At 56.6% G+C, this 22512-nt stretch overlaps 3 long non-coding RNA genes across 3 annotated transcripts in view; all 3 read left to right on the top strand.

The window, feature by feature from the left end:
- LOC135307622 (uncharacterized) overlaps nucleotides 1–22512 on the top strand; it is a 233518-nt gene that overhangs the window by 80196 nt on the left and 130810 nt on the right. The window lies entirely within an intron of this gene.
- Nucleotides 8021–9015, top strand: LOC135307623 (uncharacterized). The gene is made up of 3 exons (XR_010368328.1): nucleotides 8021–8124; nucleotides 8773–8844; nucleotides 8933–9015. It is a non-coding gene; the product is annotated as an uncharacterized LOC135307623 (long non-coding RNA).
- Nucleotides 20794–22001, top strand: LOC135307136 (uncharacterized). Its single transcript, XR_010367864.1, has 5 exons — nucleotides 20794–20883; nucleotides 21249–21305; nucleotides 21507–21578; nucleotides 21666–21767; nucleotides 21928–22001. It is a non-coding gene; the product is annotated as an uncharacterized LOC135307136 (long non-coding RNA).

Below are 22512 nucleotides of genomic sequence, written 5' to 3'. Positions count from 1 at the left end.
CCATCAGCTTGGATGAATAAAGTTTTGAAGCCCTTGGAGCCTCCTGCAGGTATGTTCTCAGTGTGCCACCAAGGAAGAATTGTAGACAAGCGGGCAGGCACCAGGTGACGGAAGCTTCTGTGGCTGTTGTGTTACAGATGTGTCTACAGGGAAGACTTCTCCAGCTTCTCCAGCTGCTACCTTGGATGCTGCACTCAAGCCCAGCTCCCATCTCAGGGGTGAGTAGTGTGTCCCTGCTGACCCCACAGGCTGAACCCTGCTTTTCTGGGATCCATTCCTGGGAAATGGAAATATTTTTCTCTAAGGTACTCCAACAGGGAAAATCTAAGATACAACAGATAAGATATCCCTGGAACCATCCAAACAGATGAGGCAAGAGCTGAAGGAACCCCTGCAGACAAGAGAAGGTGGGTGCATTTCCCTCATGCTTCTCCTGGGAGTCAGCAGACGGGGGCTTTGGCTGAACATCTGGACACGCCGTGCCCGGCACAGTGGGAAGGGATCCATGGCAGCCTTGCTGCCCCGCTGCTGCTTTCACGCCCTGCAGGGCTGTTTCCCAGCCTGGCCTGGCTGCAGCTTCTACCCAGCCTCTGCAGGAAGGCATTTGGCATCAGCTGACAGGCCATGCCCAAACTGTAAGACACCCTGAGATCCCCCACTATATCCAGCCCTGCAGATTAGGAAAAGGGTGGCTGTTTGGTGGTGGAAGTGCTCTCATCATGCCACTGTAACCTGGCCATTTTCCTGCTCCATAAATTTCACAAATATTACCTCTGATGCCACCACCCAAGTGGGGAACAGCTCCATCTGATGCAGCTGTCTCCCTTCCTTTGTCAAGAGATGGACATAGTGCTTCAGTGGAAGGTGGTATTTCTTGAAGGAAGCACTCCATCTTCGGTGCCAGCCCCTGCTGCAGGAAGGAAGGCAAAGCCAGACACGGGCACAGGCACAGCAGGTAATTGCTGTGCCGGGCTCAGCCCTGGCCGGGGCTGTGTGGCAGCAGCTCTTCTCCCAGGGCCTGCCCTTGCCCGGCCCGGCAGCAGCCAAAGCTGGAGGCGCCTCGGCTTCCAGGCCTCTGGAGCTGGTTCAGAGCCCCGGGGAAACAGGACTGGTGCAGCAACGTCCCTGGCGCTGCAGCTGCTGCGGAGCTGGCCCTGAGTGCCCAGAGGCCCAAGGCACAGGAGCAGCCCCGAGCGGGAGCCCTGCCGCCAGCCCAGGGCCAGAGCCAGCCCTGGCACACAATGGAAACAGTTCTCATCTTGGTTTGCTCTCAGACTGGGATGCTGGGAAGGATTCTCCATTAGCCTGGCGCTCTGAAGTTGTGAAGCCCTCTGAGCATTCTGCAGGTATGTTCTCACTGTCCCACCAAGGCGTAATGTTTGACTGACTGGTAAGAAGCAGGTGACAGAAGCTTCTGTGGCTGTTGTGTTACAGGCGTGTCTGCAGGGACGACCTCACCAACTCCTACCTTGGATGCTGCACAAAAGGCCAGCTCCCATGGCAGGGGTGAGTAGTGTGTCCCTGCTGACCCCTCAGGCTGAGCCCTGCTTTTGTGGGGTCCATTGCTGGGAAATGGAACTACTTTCTCTTAAGGTCCTCTGACAGGAAAGACCAAAGACATGGCAGGCAGGAAATTCCAGGACCCATTAGAAATCATGTGGCAAATGCTGAAGGAACGTCTGCAGAGAAGACAAGGTGGGTGCATTTCCCTCATGCTGCTCCTGGGACTCAGCAGCCGGGGGCTTTGGCTGCACATCTGGACACGCCGTGCCCGGCACAGCAGGAAGGGATCCATGGCAGCCTCGCTGCCCCGCTGCTGCTTTCACGCCCTGCAGGGCTGTTTGCCAGCCTGGCCTGGCTGCAGCTTCTGCCCAGCCTCTGCAGGAAGGCATTTGGCATCAGCTGGCAGACAGCCCCAATTGCACCACAGGCCATGCCCACCCTCAGATCCCCTGCAATTTCCTGGTGTCCAGGCAGATCAGATGTTGGGGCTGTTTGGGGAAGGAAGCAGCCTTGGGTTGTCCCAAAATCCTGGGTGTTGTCAGATCCTTATGCATTCCTTTCACAAGTGATGCCTCCTGAAATTGTCCCCTTCCCCATTCCCAGTCAGGAATGCTTTAATCTGATCCAGCTGTCTCTTTTCCATTCTCCAGAAATGAAAGGAGAGCCTGCGGAGAAAGAAGCATTTCCCGGAGGAAGCAGTGGTTGCATGCAAGCCTCAGCTCCAGGAAGGGAGGCCATGCCAGGCACAGGCACAGGAGGTAATTGCTGTGCCTCTGGGCCTGAGCCCTGCTGAGGCTTGAGCTGCCCTCTCTGCTGTTTGGCAGTGCGGGCACAGCCTGGACTAGAGCGGCACAGCCCAGGGGAATTATCCCGAGCAGGCTCAGGGCACTGAGCAGTCCTGCTGGGGTCCCTCCATGGGAAACATGTCCTGAAACCTGACAGCGACTGCACGGGGTGCCCACGGTGGGGAAAGGACAGAGGGGGAGAGCAAGGCTCCAGTGTGTCCTGAGAGGGCCTGGCTGTGTGCCCTTGAGATCTGGGGGGTTTCCCCACAGAAGGAGGGCAGGAGGGACAGAGGGAGGGCAGGATGGATAGCTGCGGCACTGCCTGCTGCAGTTTTCCCCCATACTTTAGGGAGGATTTCTTCTGTGTGTGAGGGGGAGAGTTCCAGGTCCCTGCACTGCTGCAGCCACCCCTCCCAGGGATGTTGCTGAGGGCAGGGAAAGAGTGTGGAGAGTGACCAGGAGCCAGCCCAGAGCTCCCCAGGCCCCTGGGCAGCTTTGGCCATGTCTATTCACATCTGGCTCCCATGGCCTTACCCGACTCCCTGGCAGTGCCCAGTTCCCTGTGGCAGAAAGAGATCCCAGCACACACTGGAAAATGTTCTCATCTGTGCTGCATTGTAGATGAGGGTGCTGAGAAGGCTTCTCCATCAGCTTGGATGAATAAAGTTTTGAAGCCCTTGGAGCCTCCTGCAGGTATGTTCTCAGTGTGCCACCAAGGAAGAATTGTAGACAAGCGGGCAGGCACCAGGTGACAGAAGCTTCTGTGGCTGTTGTGTTACAGATGTGTCTACAGGGAAGGCTTCTCCAGCTTCTCCAGCTCCTACCTTGGATGCTGCACTCAAGCCCAGCTCCCATCTCAGGGGTGAGTAGTGTGTCCCTGCTGACCCCACAGGCTGAACCCTGCTTTTCTGGGATCCATTCCTGGGAAATGGAAATATTTTTCTCTAAGGTACTCCAACAGGGAAAATCCAAGATACAACAGATAAGATATCCCTGGAACCATCCAAACAGATGAGGCAAGAGCTGAAGGAATGTCTGCAGAGAAGACAAGGTGGGTGCATTTCCCTCATGCTGCTCCTGGGAGTCAGCAGCCGGGGGCTTTGGCTGCACATCTGGACACGCCGTGCCTGGCACAGTGGAAGGGATCCATGGCAGCCTCGCTGCCCCGCTGCTGCTTTCACGCCCTGCAGGGCTGTTTCCCAGCCTGGCTTGGCTGCAGCTTCTGCCCAGCCTCTGCCGGAAGTTATTTGGCATCAGCTGACAGGCCATGCCCAAACTGTAACACACCCTGAGATCCCCCACTATATCCAGCCCTGCAGATTAGGAAAAGGGTGGCTGTTTGGTGGTGGAAGTGCTTTCATCATGCCACTGTAACCTGGCCATTTTCCTGCTCCATAAATTTCACAAATATTACCTCTGATGCCACCACCCAAGTGGGAAACAGCTCCATCTGATGCAGCTGTCTCCCTTCCTTTGTCAAGAGATGGACATAGTGCTTCAGTGGAAGGTGGTATTTCTTGAAGGAAGCACTCCATCTTCGGTGCCAGCCCCTGCTGCAGGAAGGAAGGCGATGGCAGACACGGGCACAGGCACAGCAGGTAATTGCTGTGCCAGGCTCAGCCCTGGCCGGGGCTGTGTGGCAGCAGCTCTTCCCCCAGGGCCTGCCCTTGCACGGCCCGGCAGCAGCCAAAGCTGGAGGCGCCTCGGCTTCCAGGCCTCTGGAGCTGGTTCAGAGCCCCGGGGAAACGGGACTGGTGCAGCAACGTCCCTGGCGCTGCAGCTGCTGCGGAGCTGGCCCTGAGTGCCCAGAGGCCCAAGGCACAGGAGCAGCCCCGAGCGGGAGCCCTGCCGCCAGCCCAGGGCCAGAGCCAGCCCTGGCACACAATGGAAACAGTTCTCATCTTGGTTTGCTTCCAGACTGGGATGCTGGGAAGGATTCTCCATTAGCCTGGCGCTCTGAAGTTGTGAAGCCCTCTGAGCATTCTGCAGGTATGTTCTCACTGTCCCACCAAGGCGTAATGTTTGACTGACTGGTAAGAACCAGGTGACAGAAGCTTCTGTGGCTGTTGTGTTACAGGCGTGTCTGCAGGGACGACCTCACCAACTCCTACCTTGGATGCTGCACAAAAGCCCAGCTCCCATGGCAGGGGTGAGTAGTGTGTCCCTGCTGACCCCTCAGGCTGAGCCCTGCTTTTGTGGGGTCCATTCCTGGGAAATGGAACTACTTTCTCTTAAGGTCCTCTGACAGGAAAGACCAAAGACATGGCAGGCAGGAAATTCCAGGACCCATTAGAAATCATGTGGCAAATGCTGAAGGAACGTCTGCAGAGAAGACAAGGTGGGTGCATTTCCCTCATGCTGCTCCTGGGACTCAGCAGCCGGGGGCTTTGGCTGCACATCTGGACACGCCGTGCCCGGCACAGTAGGAAGGGATCCATGGCAGCCTTGCTGCCCCGCTGCTGCTTTCACGCCCTGCAGGGCTGTTTCCCAGCCTGGCCTGGCTGCAGCTTCTGCCCAGCCTCTGCAGGAAGGCATTTGGCATCAGCTGGCAGACAGCCCCAATTGCACCACAGGCCATGCCCACCCTCAGATCCCCTGCAATTTCCTGGTGTCCAGGCAGATCAGATGTTGGGGCTGTTTGGGGAAGGAAGCAGCCTTGGGTTGTCCCAAAATCCTGGGTGTTTTCTGATCCTTGTGCATTCCTTTCACAAGTGATGCCTCCTGAAATTGTCCCCTTCCCCATTCCCAGTCAGGAATGTTTTCATCTGATCCAGCTGTCTCTTTTCCATTCTCCAGAAATGAAAGGAGAGCCTGTGGAGAAAGAAGCATTTCCCGGAGGAAGCAGTGGTTGCATGCCAGCCTCAGCTCCAGGAAGGGAGGCCATGCCAGGCACAGGCACAGGAGGTAATTGCTGTGCCTCTGGGCCCGAGCCCTGCTGAGGCTTGAGCTGCCCTCTCTGCTGTTTGGCAGTGCGGGCACAGCCTGGACTAGAGCGGCACAGCCCAGGGGAATTATCCCGAGCAGGCTCAGGGCACTGAGCAGTCCTGCTGGGGTCCCTCCATGGGAGACATGTCCTGAAACCTGGGAGTGACTGCACGGGGTGCCCACGGTGGGGAAAGGACAGAGGGGGAGAGCAAGGCTCCAGTGTGTCCTGAGAGGGCCTGGCTGTTTGCCCTTGGGATCTGGGGGGTTTCCCCACAGAAGGAGGGCAGGAGGGACAGAGGGAGGGCAGGATGGAGAGCTGTGGCACTGCCTGCTGCAGTTTTCCCCCATGCTTTAGGGAGGATTTCTTCTGTGTGTGAGGGGGAGAGTTCCAGGTCCCTGCACTGCTGCAGCCACCCCTCCCAGGGATGTTGCTGAGGGCAGGGAAAGAGTGTGGAGAGTGACCAGGAGGCAGCCCAGAGCTCCCCAGGCCCCTGGGCAGCTTTGGCCATGTCTATTCACATCTGGCTCCCATGGCCTTACCCGACTCCCTGGCAGTGCCCAGTTCCCTGTGGCAGAAAGAGATCCCAGCACACACTGGAAAATGTTCTCATCTGTGCTGCATTGTAGATGAGGGTGCTGGGAAGGCTTCTCCATCAGCTTGGATGAAGAAAGTTTTGAAGCCCTTGGAGCCTCCTGCAGGTATGTTCTCAGCGTGCCACCAAGGAAGAATTGTAGACAAGCGGGCAGGCACCAGGTGACAGAAGCTTCTGTGGCTGTTGTGTTACAGATGTGTCTACAGGGAAGACTTCTCCAGCTTCTCCAGCTGCTACCTTGGATGCTGCACTCAAGCCCAGCTCCCATCTCAGGGGTGAGTAGTGTGTCCCTGCTGACCCCACAGGCTGAACCCTGCTTTTCTGGGATCCATTCCTGGGAAATGGAAATATTTTTCTCTAAGGTACTCCAACAGGGAAAATCCAAGATACAACAGATAAGATATCCCTGGAACCATCCAAACAGATGAGGCAAGAGCTGAAGGAACGTCTGCAGAGAAGACAAGGTGGGTGCATTTCCCTCATGCTGCTCCTGGGAGTCAGCAGCCGGGGGCTTTGGCTGCACATCTGGACACGCCATGCCCGGCACAGTGGGAAGGGATCCATGGCAGCCTTGCTGCCCCGCTGCTGCTTTCACGCCCTGCAGGGCTGTTTCCCAGCCTGGCCTGGCTGCAGCTTCTGCCCAGCCTCTGCCGGAAGTTATTTGGCATCAGCTGACAGGCCATGCCCAAACTGTAAGACACCCTGAGATCCCCCACTGTATCCAGCCCTGCAGATTAGGAAAAGGGTGGCTGTTTGGTGGTGGAAGTGCTCTCATCATGCCACTGTAACCTGGCCATTTTCCTGCTCCATAAATTTCACAAATATTACCTCTGATGCCACCACCCAAGTGGGAAACAGCTCCATCTGATGCAGCTGTCTCCCTTCCTTTGTCAAGAGATGGACATAGTGCTTCAGTGGAAGGTGGTATTTCTTGAAGGAAGCACTCCATCTTCGGTGCCAGCCCCTGCTGCAGGAAGGAAGGCAAAGCCAGACACGGGCACAGGCACAGCAGGTAATTGCTGTGCCGGGCTCAGGCCTGGCCGGGGCTGTGTGGCAGCAGCTCTTCCCCCAGGGCCTGCCCTTGCCCGGCCCGGCAGCAGCCAAAGCTGGAGGCGCCTCGGCTTCCAGGCTTCTGGAGCTGGTTCAGAGCCCCGGGGAAACGGGACTGGTGCAGCAACGTCCCTGGCGCTGCAGCTGCTGCGGAGCTGGCCCTGAGTGCCCAGAGGCCCAAGGCACAGGAGCAGCCCCGAGCGGGAGCCCTGCCGCCAGCCCAGGGCCAGAGCCAGCCCTGGCACACAATGGAAACAGTTCTCATCTTGGTTTGCTTCCAGACTGGGATGCTGGGAAGGATTCTCCATTAGCCTGGCGCTCTGAAGTTGTGAAGCCCTCTGAGCATTCTGCAGGTATGTTCTCACTGTCCCACCAAGGCGTAATGTTTGACTGACTGGTAAGAACCAGGTGACAGAAGCTTCTGTGGCTGTTGTGTTACAGGCGTGTCTGCAGGGACGACCTCACCAACTCCTACCTTGGATGCTGCACAAAAGGCCAGCTCCCATGGCAGGGGTGAGTAGTGTGTCCCTGCTGACCCCTCAGGCTGAGCCCTGCTTTTGTGGGGTCCATTCCTGGGAAATGGAACAACTTTCTCTTAAGGTCCTCTTACAGGAAAGACCAAAGACATGGCAGGCAGGAAATTCCAGGACCCATTAGAAATCATGTGGCAAATGCTGAAGGAACGTCTGCAGAGAAGACAAGGTGGGTGCATTTCCCTCATGCTGCTCCTGGGACTCAGCAGCCGGGGGCTATGGCTGCACATCTGGACACGCCGTGCCCGGCACAGTAGGAAGGGATCCATGGCAGCCTTGCTGCCCCGCTGCTGCTTTCACGCCCTGCAGGGCTGTTTCCCAGCCTGGCCTGGCTGCAGCTTCTGCCCAGCCTCTGCAGGAAGGCATTTGGCATCAGCTGGCAGACAGCCCCAATTGCACCACAGGCCATGCCCACCCTCAGATCCCCTGCAATTTCCTGGTGTCCAGGCAGATCAGATGTTGGGGCTGTTTGGGGAAGGAAGCAGCCTTGGGTTGTCCCAAAATCCTGGGTGTTTTCTGATCCTTGTGCATTCCTTTCACAAGTGATGCCTCCTGAAATTGTCCCCTTCCCCATTCCCAGTCAGGAATGTTTTCATCTGATGCAGCTGTCTCTTTTCCATTCTCCAGAAATGAAAGGAGAGCCTGTGGAGAAAGAAGCATTTCCCGGAGGAAGCAGTGGTTGCATGCCAGCCTCAGCTCCAGGAAGGGAGGCCATGCCAGGCACAGGCACAGGAGGTAATTGCTGTGCCTCTGGGCCCGAGCCCTGCTGAGGCTTGAGCTGCCCTCTCTGCTGTTTGGCAGTGCGGGCACAGCCTGGACTAGAGCGGCACAGCCCAGGGGAATTATCCCGAGCAGGCTCAGGGCACTGAGCAGTCCTGCTGGGGTCCCTCCATGGGAGACATGTCCTGAAACCTGACAGCGACTGCACGGGGTGCCCACGGTGGGGAAAGGACAGAGGGGGAGAGCAAGGCTCCAGTGTGTCCTGAGAGGGCCTGGCTGTTTGCCCTTGGGATCTGGGGGGTTTCCCCACAGAAGGAGGGCAGGAGGGACAGAGGGAGGGCAGGATGGAGAGCTGTGGCACTGCCTGCTGCAGTTTTCCCCCATGCTTTAGGGAGGATTTCTTCTGTGTGTGAGGGGGAGAGTTCCAGGTCCCTGCACTGCTGCAGCCACCCCTCCCAGGGATGTTGCTGAGGGCAGGGAAAGAGTGTGGAGAGTGACCAGGAGCCAGCCCAGAGCTCCCCAGGCCCCTGGGCAGCTTTGGCCATGTCTATTCACATCTGGCTCCCATGGCCTTACCCGACTCCCTGGCAGTGCCCAGTTCCCTGTGGCAGAAAGAGATCCCAGCACACACTGGAAAATGTTCTCATCTGTGCTGCATTGTAGATGAGGGTGCTGGGAAGGCTTCTCCATCAGCTTGGTTGAATAAAGTTTTGAAGCCCTTGGAGCCTCCTGCAGGTATGTTCTCAGTGTGCCACCAAGGAAGAATTGTAGACAAGCGGGCAGGCACCAGGTGACAGAAGCTTCTGTGGCTGTTGTGTTACAGATGTGTCTACAGGGAAGACTTCTCCAGCTTCTCCAGCTGCTACCTTGGATGCTGCACTCAAGCCCAGCTCCCATCTCAGGGGTGAGTAGTGTGTCCCTGCTGACCCCACAGGCTGAACCCTGCTTTTCTGGGATCCATTCCTGGGAAATGGAAATATTTTTCTCTAAGGTACTCCAACAGGGAAAATCCAAGATACAACAGATAAGATATCCCTGGAACCATCCAAACAGATGAGGCAAGAGCTGAAGGAATGTCTGCAGAGAAGACAAGGTGGGTGCATTTCCCTCATGCTGCTCCTGGGAGTCAGCAGCCGGGGGCTTTGGCTGCACATCTGGACACGCCATGCCCGGCACAGTGGGAAGGGATCCATGGCAGCCTTGCTGCCCTGCTGCTGCTTTCACGCCCTGCAGGGCTGTTTCCCAGCCTGGCCTGGCTGCAGCTTCTGCCCAGCCTCTGCCGGAAGTTATTTGGCATCAGCTGACAGGCCATGCCCAAACTGTAACACACCCTGAGATCCCCCACTATATCCAGCCCTGCAGATTAGGAAAAGGGTGTCTGTTTGGTGGTGGAAGTGCTCTCATCATGCCACTGTAACCTGGCCATTTTCCTGCTCCATAAATTTCACAAATATTACCTCTGATGCCACCACCCAAGTGGGAAACAGCTCCATCTGATGCAGCTGTCTCCCTTCCTTTGTCAAGAGATAGACATAGTGCTTCAGTGGAAGGTGGTATTTCTTGAAGGAAGCACTCCATCTTCGGTGCCAGCCCCTGCTGCAGGAAGGAAGGCAAAGCCAGACACGGGCACAGGCACAGCAGGTAATTGCTGTGCCGGGCTCAGGCCTGGCCGGGGCTGTGTGGCAGCAGCTCTTCCCCCAGGGCCTGCCCTTGCCCGGCCCGGCAGCAGCCAAAGCTGGAGGCGCCTCGGCTTCCAGGCCTCTGGAGCTGGTTCAGAGCCCCGGGGAAACGGGACTGCTGCAGCAACGTCCCTGGCGCTGCAGCTGCTGCGGAGCTGGCCCTGAGTGCCCAGAGGCCCAAGGCACAGGAGCAGCCCCGAGCGGGAGCCCTGCCACCAGCCCAGGGCCAGAGCCAGCCCTGGCACACAATGGAAACAGTTCTCATCTTGGTTTGCTTCCAGACTGGGATGCTGGGAAGGATTCTCCATTAGCCTGGCGCTCTGAAGTTGTGAAGCCCTCTGAGCATTCTGCAGGTATGTTCTCACTGTCCCACCAAGGCGTAATGTTTGACTGACTGGTAAGAACCAGGTGACAGAAGCTTCTGTGGCTCTTGTGTTACAGGCGTGTCTGCAGGGACGACCTCACCAACTCCTACCTTGGATGCTGCACAAAAGGCCAGCTCCCATGGCAGGGGTGAGTAGTGTGTCCCTGCTGACCCCTCAGGCTGAGCCCTGCTTTTGTGGGGTCCATTCCTGGGAAATGGAACTACTTTCTCTTAAGGTCCTCTGACAGGAAAGACCAAAGACATGGCAGGCAGGAAATTCCAGGACCCATTAGAAATCATGTGGCAAATGCTGAAGGAACGTCTGCAGAGAAGACAAGGTGGGTGCATTTCCCTCATGCTTCCCCTGGGACTCAGCAGCCGGGGGCTTTGGCTGCACATCTGGACACGCCGTGCCCGGCACAGTAGGAAGGGATCCATGGCAGCCTTGCTGCCCCGCTGCTGCTTTCACGCCCTGCAGGGCTGTTTCCCAGCCTGGCCTGGCTGCAGCTTCTGCCCAGCCTCTGCAGGAAGGCATTTGGCATCAGCTGGCAGACAGCCCCAATTGCACCACAGGCCATGCCCACCCTCAGATCCCCTGCAATTTCCTGGTGTCCAGGCAGATCAGATGTTGGGGCTGTTTGGGGAAGGAAGCAGCCTTGGGTTGTCCCAAAATCCTGGGTGTTTTCTGATCCTTGTGCATTCCTTTCACAAGTGATGCCTCCTGAAATTGTCCCCTTCCCCATTCCCAGTCAGGAATGTTTTCATCTGATGCAGCTGTCTCTTTTCCATTCTCCAGAAATGAAAGGAGAGCCTGCGGAGAAAGAAGCATTTCCCGGAGGAAGCAGTGGTTGCATGCAAGCCTCAGCTCCAGGAAGGGAGGCCATGCCAGGCACAGGCACAGGAGGTAATTGCTGTGCCTCTGGGCCTGAGCCCTGCTGAGGCTTGAGCTGCCCTCTCTGCTGTTTGGCAGTGCGGGCACAGCCTGGACTAGAGCGGCACAGCCCAGGGGAATTATCCCGAGCAGGCTCAGGGCACTGAGCAGTCCTGCTGGGGTCCCTCCATGGGAGACATGTCCTGAAACCTGGGAGTGACTGCACGGGGTGCCCACGGTGGGGAAAGGACAGAGGGGGAGAGCAAGGCTCCAGTGTGTCCTGAGAGGGCCTGGCTGTTTGCCCTTGGGATCTGGGGGGTTTCCCCACAGAAGGAGGGCAGGAGGGACAGAGGGAGGCCAGGATGGATAGCTGCGGCACTGCCTGCTGCAGTTTTCCCCCATGCTTTAGGGAGGATTTCTTCTGTGTGTGAGGGGGAGAGTCCCAGGTCCCTGCACTGCTGCAGCCACCCCTCCCAGGGATGTTGCTGAGGGCAGGGAAAGAGTGTGGAGAGTGACCAGGAGCCAGCCCAGAGCACCCCAGGCCCCTGGGCAGCTTTGGCCATGTCTATTCACATCTGGCTCCCATGGCCTTACCCGACTCCCTGGCAGTGCCCAGTTCCCTGTGGCAGAAAGAGATCCCAGCACACACTGGAAAATGTTCTCATCTGTGCTGCATTGTAGATGAGGGTGCTGGGAAGGCTTCTCCATCAGCTTGGATGAATAAAGTTTTGAAGCCCTTGGAGCCTCCTGCAGGTATGTTCTCAGTGTGCCACCAAGGAAGAATTGTAGACAAGCGGGCAGGCACCAGGTGACGGAAGCTTCTGTGGCTGTTGTGTTACAGATGTGTCTACAGGGAAGACTTCTCCAGCTTCTCCAGCTGCTACCTTGGATGCTGCACTCAAGCCCAGCTCCCATCTCAGGGGTGAGTAGTGTGTCCCTGCTGACCCCACAGGCTGAGCCCTGCTTTTCTGGGATCCATTCCTGGGAAATGGAAATATTTTTCTCTAAGGTACTCCAACAGGGAAAATCCAAGATACAACAGATAAGATATCCCTGGAACCATCCAAACCGATGAGGCAAGAGCTGAAGGAACCCCTGCAGACAAGAGAAGGTGGGTGCATTTCCCTCATGCTTCTCCTGGGAGTCAGCAGCCGGGGGCTTTGGCTGCACATCTGGACACGCCGTGCCCGGCACAGCGGGAAGGGATCCATGGCAGCCTTGCTGCCCCGCTGCTGCTTTCACGCCCTGCAGGGCTGTTTCCCAGCCTGGCCTGGCTGCAGCTTCTGCCCAGCCTCTGCCGGAAGTTATTTGGCATCAGCTGACAGGCCATGCCCAAACTGTAAGACACCCTGAGATCCCCCACTATATCCAGCCCTGCAGATTAGGAAAAGGGTGGCTGTTTGGAGGTGGAAGTGCTCTCATCATGCCACTGTAACCTGGCCATTTTCCTGCTCCATAACTTTCACAAATATTACCTCTGATGCCACCACCCAAGTGGGAAACAGCTCCATCTGATGCAGCTGTCTCCCTTCCTTTGTCAAGAGATAGACATAGTGCTTCAGTGGAAGGTGGCATTTCTTGAAGGAAGCACTCCATCTTCGGTGCCAGCCCCTGCTGCAGGAAGGAAGGCAAAGCCAGACATGGGCACATGCACAGCAGGTAATTGCTGTGCCGGGCTCAGGCCTGGCCGGGGCTGTGCGGCAGCAGCTCTTCTCCCAGGGCCTGCCCTTGCCCGGCCCGGCAGCAGCCAAAGCTGGAGGCGCCTCAGCTTCCAGGCCTCTGGAGCTGGTTCAGAGCCCCGGGGAAACAGGACTGGTGCAGCAACGTCCCTGGCGCTGCAGCTGCTGCGGAGCTGGCCCTGAGTGCCCAGAGACCCAAGGCACAGGAGCAGCCCCGAGCGGGAGCCCTGCCGCCAGCCCAGGGCCAGAGCCAGCCCTGGCTCCCGACAGGCTCCTGACAGGGCCTGAGCCTGTCCCCTGGGGCTGGGGGAGCTGTCACGGGGCAGGGAGGGCCAGGGGTGGCAGTGGCTGCTCAGGGATGGCTTTGGCCCGTGTCCCTGGCAGCAGCCACTGCCCAAGCAGCTGCGCTGCCCCCGGGCTCTCCTCCCGGCCTGCTGGGCTTTGTTGGCTGGCGCAGCCTGTGCCAAGGGCCGGCAAGGTGCCTGCAGGCCCCAGCTCTGGGGGAAACAGAGTACGTCCTGCCCGTATCCACCGTGCTGCCAGCTCAGCAGTGCAGCACAGCACGGGCTCACGCTCCCCATCGCTCCCACAGATGCAGCCGGCACCACAAGACCTGTTCGCAATGCCCAGGATGGCCTCGGAAGGGGCTTCTGTCAGGGAACCGGCTGCTGGCTAGGGTTACTGGCAGGCGTGCTTTGTTTGGAGCTTGTTTTCATGTTGTGCTGCTTTGGAATCTGGTATTCGTGGAACAGAAAACAGTGAGTGTTTTGTTGCTCTCCCCCTCAAACAGCTTCTTTTGAAAGTCTAACATGGTCAGGGAACATTCCCATTGAGGCTGCAGTGGAGTTGTGGCCAGTCCATGATTGTCCAAATAACTCTGCTGAGGGTTCTGCTGCTGCTCAGTGCTTCCATTGGCCCCTCAATTGCTGGGCCTTGTCCTGGGGGCCCCGCTGGGGCTGCAGCCAGAGCTGGCTCCCACTGAGGCTGCCTGGCCAAGAGCAGCCCCAGGGGCACGGGGCAGAGGCAGAGGGAGGTGGGGAGGAGAAAGAGCAGGGCCGAGGTTGCCCTTGAAAGGCAGAGGCGCTCTGGGGCCCGCTCCTGGCCAGGGACCCTGCCCAGAGCCGTCCCTGCTTTCCGGGGCCTTGAGGGGCAGCTGTCCAGCTGGGCCTGGCTGTGCCAGCAGCTCCAGCCGTGCTGGGGAGCCTTGCCAGCTCTGGGCCCTGCTGTGCACGAGGGTCCCTGTGTGCCACTGGCAGCTGGGGCCTCAGCCTCCTCCTCTCTTCACAGGAGCACCTCGGGACAGGAGTTGGAAGACGGTGGCTGCACCTGACACCCAGACAGCGTGAGCAGCTCCTCCAGCAGCAGGAACGGCCCGGACAGCCCTCTCAAGTCTTCTGTGAAGAGGACCCCAGAACAACCAACTACGAGGAAGCCTCTTATTGCCCCGTAGATCCCACTGCCACCTGCTCTCCCCATGGGCCTCCCCAAGCTGCCTTCATCCCTTTTTTTCTCTCCATCTGTCCCATCCCAGCCAACCCGAGTTCCTCTAGAGACCCCAGGACCAGCCCAGCACCTTCCAGCCCCTCCTCAGACAAACACATCCCTTCCTCTGCCCCTGAGCCCTCTGGCCTTGCCCTCTAGGCAGCACTGAAGGTGACACCCCACCCCACCCCACCCTCCCCCCCCGCTTGCAGAGTAGGCAATGGCCCATTCCTCTGTTGAAATAAAGAGAAGGATCTGTGTTGTGGTTTGAAAGCAAAACCAGTGAGAGACTCCAAGTCAGAAATACAATTTATTAGGAAAAGGGAAAAAATCCCAAAATACATGCAATGATACAAAAGAAAAACCACTGACAGGCTCAGAATACAGCCTGCTGACACCCTGCTAGTTAGGGTGGTGGTAGCAGTCCACATGAAATGGACTTGTGGAAGTGGTGATCCTGTAGAAACAATCTGGTAGCTCTCATCCTCTGGAAAAGCAGTGGGTAAGGGCGGCGGTTCCTCTGGGAATCCAGTGGAAAGACTGCTTGTTGTGTCCCAAAACCCAGATTATATCCAGCTGGGGATGCTTAGCTCCTCCCCCATGGGCAGAGCATCTCACAGTGGGCTGGTATCATTCTGCCTCATGCTGTGGGTCCTTGATTAGCCATTAAACAGAAATGGCTCTGGGAGGGAGTTATCTCTGAGTCATGTGGCAAGACATTGATGGGCCCATTAACAGGAGATAAGGAAGAAACAATGCCCCTCCTGGTTTCAGCAGCTCTTGAGGATGGCATTAGAATACATATTTACACTGCAACCCAGGACAAGCGGTCACCCCAGTGTCCAGGTGGCAGCAGCAGCAAAGCCCACCCAGCCCCAGCACTGACTGAGCTCCATGCCCAGGAGGAGCTGTGGATGCCCACGGTGTGGGCAGGCAGAAACCAGGCCGGGGCTGCTGATGAAATGGAGGTTTTGGGCCGCTCACAGGCTCAACACAGTTGGCTGTGATTGGTCATCAAGTGAAAACAATCCACATGGACCAATGGAAGATGCACCTGTTGCATTCCACAGCAGCAGACAGTTATTGTTTACATTTCTTTCCTGAGGCCCTCAGCTCCTCATGAGGGGAAAAATCCCAGGAAAGGATTTTTAATAAAATATCATAGCTACAGATAACTGTTTTACTCATAACACCAGGAGAAGACCAGGGAATGCAGGAAGCCTAGACTAAGGAGCTCCTCTGTCTCCAAGCTGATCCAAACCAACAGACCTACTCAGATAAGCACCAGGGGACCACAGTGCATGCACAAAGGAGAAAAGTTCAAAAGTTCAGTCATGAGCAAGACCACAGCCTTCGACCTCAGAGACCACCAATGACCCCAGTGTGACCACCACAGGAAACAACACGTGCCCAGAAGGCCGTGGATCTAATCGCCATGTGAGGGGAGGACAGGCGGGGCCAGGGGTTGACTGTGCATGACGAGATTGTGTAAGGTATTGCATATGGAACATGTTTGTGAACAAAGATGTGGCTCAGTCCAGGGCTCGGGGCACAAGTTTTCACGAGAGCCGTCTCGCTTGTGCCAGGCCCTGACACGCATACCCACTTCACAACTACATCAGGTTGTGGAGTGCCGCTATAGGACATGAAATAAAACAACGCAGACACACATCTCTCCAAGGTAAAAAAGAAGGCAGTTGAATTTCTGACTCCAACATTTACAGATTTCCAAAAGTGACAGTGGATTGGAGGGTGAAAGTGCCACCTCTCCAATGACACTGGACAAACCAACAGTCCATCAAATTTCTCCTCTGCAGAAAAGAATGCAAAACAATAAGTTATTTACATAAAGTGTTTGGGAAAGTTTGCTACAAGAATGTAAACATCAGAAGGCTTAGAAGAACATTAAAAACCAGGGCGACAGTGGAGTCTATTTATTCTGCAGATGGCTTCACTGTGACCAGCGGTGGGGCCCCGAGGGGATGGGGCAGCCCATGCTGAGCGTCCCTGGGCTGAGGGACATTTCCTTCCGTGGGATCATCTGGGCCCAGACCTCCTCCAGTGCCATGGCCAGGAAAAGAGGGAAGCCATCAAGAGTATCTCCAGGGACACAGCCTGACCAGCAATGTCAGCAGGCAAAACAAAGCTCCTCCCTAATTAACACACACTTGATAGGACCTAATTGATGGGCCATCACCAATGCAGGGTGCTGCACAGGGTCTGCTGCTCTCAGCCAGGGCCAGAAGGAAGGGAAGGGAAGGGAAGGGAAGGGAAGGGAAGGGAAGGGAAGGGAAGGGAAGGGAAGGGAAGGGAAGGGAAGGGAAGGGAAGGGAAGGGAAGGGAAGGGAAGGGAAGGGAAGGGAAGGGAAGGGAAGGGAAGGGAAGGGAAGGGAAGGGAAGGGAAGGGAAGGGAAGGGAAGGGAAGGGAAGGGAAGGGAAGGGAAGGGAAGGGCTGTGTGGCCTTGGGGTTCGACAGAGCTGGTGAGCAGCCCCAGAGACACAACAACCCAGGTGCAACCAGGCTTGATTTCCAGGTCAAAACACTCGGCGTAGCTGGCCTGGACTTCCCTGTAAGGCACGTGGGGGCTTTGGAGTCCCCCTAAGGTGCATGAGGGGATGGGGTCCCTTGCGGCACACCCAGGGATATTTTAGGTTTCCTCTGAGTCATGGAGGGCACTGGGGTCCACTTCAAGTCATGCAAGGGATTTGGAATCCTGTGTGAGGCATGCAGAGGGTTTGGGATCTCTCCCAAGGTGTGCAGGGTGCTGGGATCTCTCCTGAGGCACATGTCATGGTTCTGGGGTCTCATTTCACATGTAGAAAGGGCTGTGGACTCTCGTAAGCGTGCAGGTGCTTTGTGTCCCTCCTGCTGCATGCAGTGGGGCTGGAGTGTCTGCTGAGGCACGCAGGGGACGGGGACCTCCAACAGTCCCTCCCGGGCCCGTGCAGCTCGGGACTGCCACGGCCCAGGGCCAGCCGCCGTGCCGGGATGGCAGTGGCGAGGCGCCGAGGCGGAGCTGCCCCGCCGGGTCACGCTGCACCGGCACGGCACGGGCGGTGCTGAGCGCTGGGCAGGCGGCACCGCCAGCCCAGGGGCCACAGCCCCGGCCCTGCCTCTTTTGGGGCCGGGCACAGACAGCTCCGCGGGACGGGCACCGCTCAGCACCTGAGGGGACGGAACAGATGCCAGAGGAGCCCCAGGAGCCCTGGACAGGGCCCTGGCGTTGCCTGCCTGGCTCCCCCGGGCCTGTGGCCATCCCGGGCAGCAGGGGCTCGCTCTGGGCCGCGCTCTCCCCGGCCAGCGGGGCTCCGGGCCAGCACCCGGCTCCTGCCACTGCCCTGAGAATGCTGACGGGCTTTCGGGGCAGAACTGACCTTGACAGGGACAGAATTCATAGGAGACTTGTTTTGGCCTTTTACAAGGTTAACTGAGAAACAACTTAAAATCCCCGGCTAAATCGTCTGCTTTAACGCGTGGGGATTCCTTCAAGACCCTTCCTAACTCCCGTGGTGCCGGGCCGGGCCGCGTCCCAGCGAGCACCAACACCCAGCAGCTCGATGGATGCAGCACGGCTGGCACCAGGGAAACGAGTCAGTATCCCTACAGCTGCCCGCTCTGCCTGCACGGCTGTCACACAACAGCAATGTTCCAGAAGGAACAGGCATTTTTACATCCTCACGACCATGTGATCTTTGGTCCTGGTGGTGGATCAGAGAGAAAAGCCAAATGTGACAGACTAAACTTGACTGTAGGAGAGGGATGCCTCAGCAGAGGGTCTGGGGACCTGTGGTGCCAGCCAGTGGCCCGGCACTCGGACACAGCAGGAAGACCTGAGATTATCACACTTCACCTGGGAGGGTAGAAAAGCTCAGGGGTTCTTTGTTCAAGGTCCCCCAGAGGCACCAGCTGAAGCCGCCACAGCTCCACCTTGATAAAATTGTTTAAAAAGATCCAGAGGTCTGACACTCTGCTGTGGAGGACATTCCACATGTTATATTTGCCCAATTATCCAATCAAAAAAACGGAAAGAACAAACCCAAACAAAATGAAATGTAACAGCAATTTTAATTATGTAGCTTAATATATATACAATTGAATACACTCAAAATATTGACAATATAATTTGCTTTAAATTATGAATAATTTGTTTCTGATAATAGCGTATAATCAAAAATAACCTCGCGGGGTATGCGTGGGGTACGGGTGCAGGGCTTTTGGACCCCCGTCACCTCACGTACTAGCGTGTCAAGCCCAAATTCCCCTTTTTATGCTGCATGTCATTACCATCTCCTCCCATTTTCGATTCGTCACACTTGTATCACTGCCCTCATCATCACCTTCCCCACGCATGCTCCACACTTCTTTAAGTAAGTTGTACCACTCTTTGGGGATCTTCTTTGAGGAAGGCCTCTCCTCTTCCTCCATGGAGTCCTGGAGTTCACCTTTTGGATTACACATGCGCACCAAGCTGCTACAGTATAAACCAATACTGTGTTCTAACATTAAAGCAGTGAATCTCATATAATCAACATTTGCCTGGTGTCTAACCAAATTCTCCTCTCTTCCAAGGAAATTTAGTCATAGTTATCTCTTGCTTCCTCCTGTTCTGAACATCTGCAGGAGAAGGTTGGGGGTGGACCCCTCCTCTCCCTTTCTTGCTTGGCATGACTCCTTTAACTGGTTTTTTATTTCCAAATATTAATTATCAATATTGATTACTGTTTCAATTTTGTCAGCATGAATCATATCTATTTACCACACACAGTTCTCATCTTTTGGGCATTTAGAAGCTTTTGATTTTGCTTTGCACCCAAGGAAAATATACCCCCAAATGTGCACAAATAACTCCTTCAGCATGTCCTCCTTTTCAGCTGGTGTTTCCATTGTTCTCTGCTATCTTGTCCTCATCTTTCCACAATTCCTGTGCCTATTCAAGTCCAGCCTGGGACAGTGCACACATTTGCTTTAGTTCTGTAGTGATTTATGCCCAGCCATCCTGCCAACCACACCCATTTCAATGTTGCAACAACCTACCTCTGGGCTGCAGTATGTGAATCACACTCTGCTGTGTGAGATGGCAGAGCACCAGAGCAGGCACTGAAGAAGGGGCATTCGGTACATTAGTGAAGTGAGTGCTGGAACCTGGGCTAGCTCTTACAACTCCGGCACTACGGCAGGAGTCGGGAACTGCCTCGCTATGGGCATTTACCAGAGGCAGAACCTTTAGTGCCACTTGCTCTCCAGTGCCAGACACAAGCCACGACAGGGACGACGCACAGGAGAAAGGAGGAGGCGTCCCGTCTTCAGGTTCTTCAAGGAACAGCTTAGTCCAGGTGAAGAGAACAGGATGAAAAGCCCCTAGCTGTACTGCCCAAGGGGTTTTGTACACATACAAGTCATGGGGTGGATGCAAACAATGAACCAATAGGGAATGCTCAGGAGAGGAGTGAGGGGATTACATCAAGTGTCTGGGGCCAATTGGGGTAGGAGGGTGGAGAGGATGGGTCACAAGGGCCAATGGGGCTTCCAGGAGTAGGGGAATTCCAAAGGGGAGTTGCAGTCAGAGATTGGCCCAAAGGTTGGGGAACCAAGGGGCTGGGTTGCCTTGACAGGCAGGGAAAGAGCTGGAACAAGGGGTGGGGAAGGACACCAGGGACAGTTTGGAGGGAGGGTAAAACCCACAGGTGAACCAACTCAGGAAAAAAACGGGGGCACAACAGAGCCCTTAAACAACACTTAAAATGAAATCAATAAAATAAATTTGAACTGCAACAATCAAGAGCATCTTGAGGGACGCAGCCTGACCAGCAATGTCAGCAGGCAAAAGAAAGGTTTTGCTGAGCAATGGCCCTTTGATGAAGCAAAACATTTACAGTCAGGGCAGTCCATTCATGCAGACGGGCGCACACTCTGGGGGTACAGCTGAGGCCATGAGGTCACAGCAGGGCTCCGGGGTCACAGCAGGCTGAGCTCTCAGCAGGCCCTGAGGTCACAGAGGTGCCAGAGGTGCCAGAGCCCCGTGGTTGCACAGCAGCACAAGGAGCCAGCAGTCAGTCCCTGAGCACAACTGTTGCGGCAGCAGCGGCGGTGGCAGCAGCGGTGCTGACATTGGGACAGCGGTGTCGGGACAGCGGTGGCAGCAAGAGCTGCGGGACTGGCGGAGGACAAGGCAGCATGGCCCTTGCTCTGCGCCTCCTACTCCTGCTGCTCCTGGCCGTGGCCCTCCCTGCCAGGGCTGCCCAGGCTGCTCCGCTGCAAGCGCGGCGAGCAGGTGAGCCGGCAGCCTGGCTGCCCTTTCCCGGAACAGCGCTCCCTGCTCCCTGGGAAGCGCTGGGGATGGTTTTGCCCCGGGCTTTAGGGAGGGTTTCCTCTGTGGGAGGGAGAGAGACCCCACGGGCCCTGGGCTACTCCAGCCACCCTTCCAGGGATGCACAGGGCCTGCAATGAGGTTGGAGAGTGACCAGGACCCAGCCCAGAGCTCCCCAGGCCCCTGTGCAGCTTTGGCCATGTCCATTCCCATCTGGCTCCCACAGCCTTACCCAACAGCCCTGCATTGCCCAGTTCCCTGTGGCAGAAGGGGATCCCAGCACATCATGGAAATGGTTCTCATCTCTGCTCCCTTCTAGCCTGGAATCGTGACATGGGTTTTCAGGAAGTCCTCATGAAGCATGGTTTGAAGTTCCTGGAGGATGCTGGAGGTAAGTTTTCATTCTGCCTTTCCTGAGAGAATAATCAGGATCAGTTCAACAAAAGCTCACTTATTAACCAATTCCCTTAACATAAACTTAAGGTTGAAAGAATCCGGAAACCTTGCCCTGCTCCCTTCTGGATCCCTGAGGGGTCCCACAGGATCACTGTCATTGGGAGGAAGGAGCATTTAGCTGTCCATCTTCCTCCCGTGTGCAATGCCAGTGTGTCCTTCCGTGTGCTCTGTGCAGTCACAGAGAAGAGCAGAGAGGGAAGGGGCCGGGCCTAGGGCTGTGCCCCGGGGCTGAGCCTTGTGGGCAGCCTGAGGATCTCCTGCAGTGCCACAGGAGCTCTTCTGTCCTGCCTTTCTTTGCAGCTGAACCTGCTGGTGAAGGCACCACATCCAGGACTGAGCCTCTGGGAGATGCTGAGGGTAGGTCAAGGCCTTTCCCCTGGGAGAGCTGCCAGCTCAGAGCCCAAAGCTGGGCCAGGAAGGCAGCGCTGCAGGTGCCAGCACAGAACCATGCATGTGTGTGCCCTCGCCCTGCACGATCCCCTCACCGCTCCTGCGGCTCAGTGGTGCCCGTGCAGATCAGCAGAGATGGCAGAAGCTTCTGTGGCTGTTGAGTTACAGGTGTGTCTGCAGGGAGGAGATTCATACGTCCTTTGGTAGTTATTGCTGACAAGACCAGCTCCCATAGCAGGGGTGAGTAGTGTGTCCCTGCTGACACCACAAGTTGAGCCCTGCTTTTGTGGAATGCATTCCTGGGAAATGGAAGTATTTTTCTCTAAGGTTCTCCGATAGGGAAGATCCAAAACACAAGAGACAAGATATCCCTGGAACCATCCAAACAGACGAGGCAAGTGCTGAAGAAAATGCTGCAGGGAGGACAAGGTGGGTGCATTTGCCTCATGCTTCCCCTGGGACTCAGCAGCCGGGGGCTTTGGCTGCACATCTGAACGCATGGTTCCCGGCACAGAGGGATGGGATCCATGGCACATTCCCAGTGAGGAATGTTTCCATCTGATCCAGCTGTCTCTTTTCCATTCTCCAGAAATGAAAGGAGAGCCTGTGGAGAAAGAAGCATTTCCCGGAGGAAGCAGTGGTTCCGTGCCAGCCTCAGCTCCAGCAAGGGAGGCCATGCCAGGCACAGGCACAGGAGGTAATTGCTGTGCCTCTGGGCCTGAGCCCTGCTGAGGCTTCAGCTGCCCTCTCTGCTGTTTGGCAGTGCGGGCACAGCCTGGACTAGAGCGGCACAGCCCAGGGGAATTATCCCGAGCAGGCTCAGGGCACTCGGGTAACTGAGCAGTCCTGCTGGGGTCCCTCCTTGGGAGACATGTCCTGAAACCTGGCAGCGACTGCACGGGTTGGTCACGGTGGGGAAAGGACAGAGGGGGAGAGCAAGGCTCCAGTGTGTCCTGAGAGGGCCTGGCTGTTTGCCCTTGGGATCTGGGGGGTGTCCCAGCAGAAGGAGGGCAGGAGGGACAGAGGGAGGGAGGGATGGATACCTATGTCACTGCCTGCTGCAGTTTTCCCCGGGGTTTTAGAGAGGATTTCCTCTGTGTCTGAGGGAGAGAACCCCGGGGCCCTGTGGTGCTCTAGCCACCCCTCCCAGGGATGTTGCTGAGGGCAGGGAAAG

The sequence above is a fragment of the Passer domesticus genome, chromosome 9, assembly GCF_036417665.1.
Source record: "Passer domesticus isolate bPasDom1 chromosome 9, bPasDom1.hap1, whole genome shotgun sequence".
NCBI lineage: Eukaryota > Metazoa > Chordata > Aves > Passeriformes > Passeridae > Passer > Passer domesticus.
This window is presented reverse-complemented; position numbering and strand designations above follow the sequence as displayed.